This window comes from Delphinus delphis, chromosome 2, assembly GCF_949987515.2.
Source record: "Delphinus delphis chromosome 2, mDelDel1.2, whole genome shotgun sequence".
In the NCBI taxonomy this organism is placed as follows: Eukaryota; Metazoa; Chordata; class Mammalia; order Artiodactyla; family Delphinidae; genus Delphinus; species Delphinus delphis.
In genome coordinates this window covers 165,351,610-165,355,546 of record NC_082684.1, presented here as the reverse complement: position 1 = coordinate 165,355,546, position 3,937 = coordinate 165,351,610, and the positions used below count along the sequence as shown (strand labels likewise).

General features: G+C 47.8%; 1 long non-coding RNA gene across 2 annotated transcripts; it reads left to right on the top strand.

The window, feature by feature from the left end:
* The first annotated feature begins 437 nt into the window (after nt 1–437).
* LOC138413990 (uncharacterized) lies at nt 438–1,967 on the top strand. 2 transcript variants are annotated; one of them, XR_011246352.1, is made up of 3 exons: nt 438–838; nt 1,349–1,524; nt 1,805–1,967. It is a non-coding gene; the product is annotated as an uncharacterized lncRNA (long non-coding RNA). The 2 variants fall into 2 exon arrangements; XR_011246351.1 differs by having other exon boundaries at nt 1,349–1,619.
* Nucleotides 1,968–3,937: the final 1,970 nt, after the last annotated feature.

The window sequence follows — 3,937 nt, the reverse complement described above, 5'->3', positions numbered from 1 at the left end:
GCCACAGCTCTTTTCCCGCAGACAAAGCCTCCTCGTCAGTCCCTCCGCTGCCGCCGAAGGGGCACCACGTTCGGCAGAAGAAAAAGAGAGCCGCTGCTCTCCGTCAGGCAGCCAGACAATAGCGGCGGCCAGGCCGCGCCTTGCCAAAGGGCAGAGGACCGGCATCTTTGTTTCCACCCTGTCCTTCAAACCCGGTCTCCGCGGGCTGTCGTAGCGAGGAGGGCGCGGAGAAGGAGAAAACGACTCGGGACCACTCTTCCCGCTCGTTCCTTTGCAGCGGCAGGGACGGGGCGGCCTCCCTCGGGCCGTGGCGTGCACCGGCCGAGCCCGCGCTCCCCTCGTCCACGACACTACTCCTCCGCCCCGCGGGAAGTAGTGCCGTCCGCGCGGAGGGAAACGGCGCGCGGTGAGAAGCCCGGCCGCCGTGACGCGTCCGCGGAAACGCGGGTTCCTCGCTCTCGTGCGCGTCGACCGCCCGCGGCCCAGCCTGTGCTGGTGGCCGGAGCCCCCGGGCCGTCCCTCGAGAGCAGGAGGCCCTGGAGGCCGGCGGCTGGAGGGGTTCGGCCTCTCCGGCCTTACAGGCGCCCTGGCAGGGCCTCCGTCCCGGGAGTGGGGGTTTGTCTGGCCCGCGGCTGTACACGGCCGGGCCCGCTGTCCCCCTCTCCAGCCGGACAGCAGGTGCCGCGAGTCGGGCCCCGGACCGCGGCGAGCGTGGCAGCCTGACTGGCCGGGGTCGGCCCGGAGCCCCCTCCCAAGCTCCCCTGCCGGGCGCCGCCAGCCTCGTGTCCCTGTGCTGGGAAGCAGGGTGGTTGTGAGGGCTCCCAGTGAGCGAATGCAGGTAAAATGCCCGGCGTTCAGCACACAGAGTGAAGTTCTCCAACAGAGCGAGCAGTGAAAAAACGCCCAGTATTAATACATACGGCAACGCGGATGGATCTAAAAAAACATTATGCTGGGGGCGGGAGGAGAGGTAAACGCGGAAGACCTTAGCGGGTCCGATTGCGTTTATCTGAAATTGTAGAAGAAGCAAAACTGTGGAGATGAAAGAGGCGAGAGGATGGGAGGCAGAGGAGCAGGAGGGAACTGTGGGCGTGATGGCGCAATTCCACGCCTTGATGGGAGTGGATGTTGAGGACGTGTGCAAAATTCAACGCTCTGCACCTTCACATGGGTGGATTTTATTACACTCAAATTACACCTCAAACGATCTTGGGCGGGGGGAGAGTTAAAGTAGTGGGTAAGGGTAGTCGAGGAACGTGGGACCGTTTGGTGGCAAATAATTACATTTACAAAATCTGAGAGCTGAACGCGTGCAATCTCTGAACTGAGTGGGCTCCTCCTCCCCTAGGAGTGAACATCAGCACAGGACCAGCTCTGGCCCTCGAAGGAGGCACGGTACCAGACCCAGCTTGTGCGCCTCGCCGCTTTGCTCAGTCCCACCTCCACCCTCATCTTAACCTCTAGCTCGGTGCGGAGGCCTGGCGTCCACTGCTGTGGTTTCCTCTCAGAACAGCCTCCCCGTGGGTGAGGGTCAGGCTTCAGCACCGTCTCCCCCGCAGTCCGATTCTGACGGTCGGTCGGTCGGAGGCACCGGCTCCTCCCACCAGTCCCAGACTCAGGTGAAAAACCCTGAGGTTCAGCTTGTTCTCGTCTCCTTGGCAATTGCTGGGAGGGTCAGAAGACACGCCCAGAAGAGTGGGGCACTGGAGCCCCACGAGGCAAACTTACACCACAGAGGACAACCTAAGAGGGCAGAGAGCAAGAAGTAGCAAACATATAAACTCCTCTCCCCTTTTCTCCATAGGCAGCTCGTCCCAAGACGTGATGGTTCTGCATGGCTTGACGGGAAGGTGTCCCTGGGGACTGAGCAATCAGCCGTACTTCTCTCGTGAAGCACCGCTTTCCATTTGCTTTCCTTTGCCTTCCCCCTCACCCTTGATGCCCTGGAATTGCACCTTCTAATAAAATCTTAGCGCTTAAACTTGGCCTCAGGCTCTGCTTTCTAGGTAATCCTTTAGCAGCCTTTGGTCTTTCACTCTGTGCTTTACTGAAAATTTCACAGCCACAATAGCAAACAAAATTAAGATTCTTTTTGGCTCTGGCGTACTGTCCTATTAGCCCTGAACTGCTACTTGAAAAAGCAACCAGCTGAAACCAATACTAAGTACATACATTTATATACACATACCTCTTTGTGAGTTAGTAGAGATGAAAAAATTTGTTTTTCCATTTATAAGTTCCTAGTGGTGTTTCCTCTCACGAGTAAGTTCCTAGAGCACAGGCACTTGTATGTTTTGGAAGCTTAAAAAACTTGAGATGCATGTGAGTGCAAACCCAAGAAAATCCTTTTCAATCATGATCATAAAGCTGTCAGTTTGTCGGGGGGTCTGGTTATGTTTTTTGGTTCATTCATAAAGCCATGTTCTATCTTTGCTAAAATCTTATTATTAGGGAAGGATATGTTAAAGCCACTTACAGGAACATCTTCTGTTCCTGAATGCTTTGCAAAACAATTTTTCTTTGCATTACTTTAAATACTGAAGACGAGTAAGTTTGTATTTTTAATGATAACAGCCACTGGCTTTGTGGCCTCCTGTTTATTGCAGGGTTGTCAGACCTTTTTCTTCCCTCCCACTTGGCTTGCCAACCATCTGTAACTTGATCAACAGTAATTTGAGATGAGACTGGCCAGGGTCATATGTTAAATAGGACATTTCCACTTTCTTGACCACAAAATCCTCCCTTTCCTGGCCACTTAAACACTGTTACATAATCTACAAACATGTGGCTCTGATGATGATCTGCTACATATGCTGGCAGAGGTCACACCTGCAAATCTACCTTTCTATTGGCACAATATATTTTTTTATTAGAGACATTTTTATTGCTTATAATATGGTGTACCAGAGCATTTAAAAGTTATTTTTAAAAACATGTTCTGCCTTATCTACATCATCATAATGAATTGATTTTTGCAGAGAAAACTTTGTCATCCTATCATGTGAACAATTTCTAATCTTTACATTCGAAAAATGTTTTATCTGGGGTTAATTTCAATCACAGACAAACACAAAGCCAGGCTGCACACATAATGTATTTAAATAAATTTTCACAGAAAGAAAAAAAATTTTTTAATATCTTAGGTTATAGACATGCGGTATCAGAGGACATCCCATTAAGCAAATGTGAGAGCTTCTCTTTAAATTCTAGCACTTGACTCTTTCCGAATATATGAGGGCAGATAACGTTCTAGGTTTTATATACACAAATAGGTCTTGGCCTTTTCAGAATAGGTCATAAGCTTTGCTGCAGTTGTCGTTACTCAAACATTTTTAGAATTCTTTAGAGTTCTGAAAGAGACTGAGTCACTTTCTTTTAAATAACATCATCAGTGATAGCAAATCTTTCTCTTTTGAGAGTGGATTTAATTTTTAGAAATAACCCTGCAGTCATTTGAAACCAAACCAAGCTGAGGAACATTGTTTAGCAGGAGAAAACTGAACACGAAAAAATAATAAGTGAACGGAGTGATACTTTTTAAAAAATTAAACTCTTAGAAAAGGAGAATTAAGGAAAAGATTGAAGCAGAAATTAATGAATGAGAAAACAAAAAACACAATTATTGATCAATTCCAAAAGTAGTTCTTTGGAAAAAAATAAGAAAGTAGAGAACTATCTGGCAAATCTATTTAATTAAAAAAAGAAAATATAAATAAAATTATAAAGGAGAAAGGAGACAACAGATATGGAGAAGTCTGAGGGGATTATATGAGAATACTATGTATAGTTAGCTATATGCCAATGTATGTTTTTTCCAGGAAAAACATAAATCACCCAAATTTAATCAAGAAGAAGTTAGAAAAACTAAGTAGATCAAAACTAGAGAAGTCAAAAAAGGCTCACCCTAGAGATTTTATAGGCAAATTCTTGGAAATTT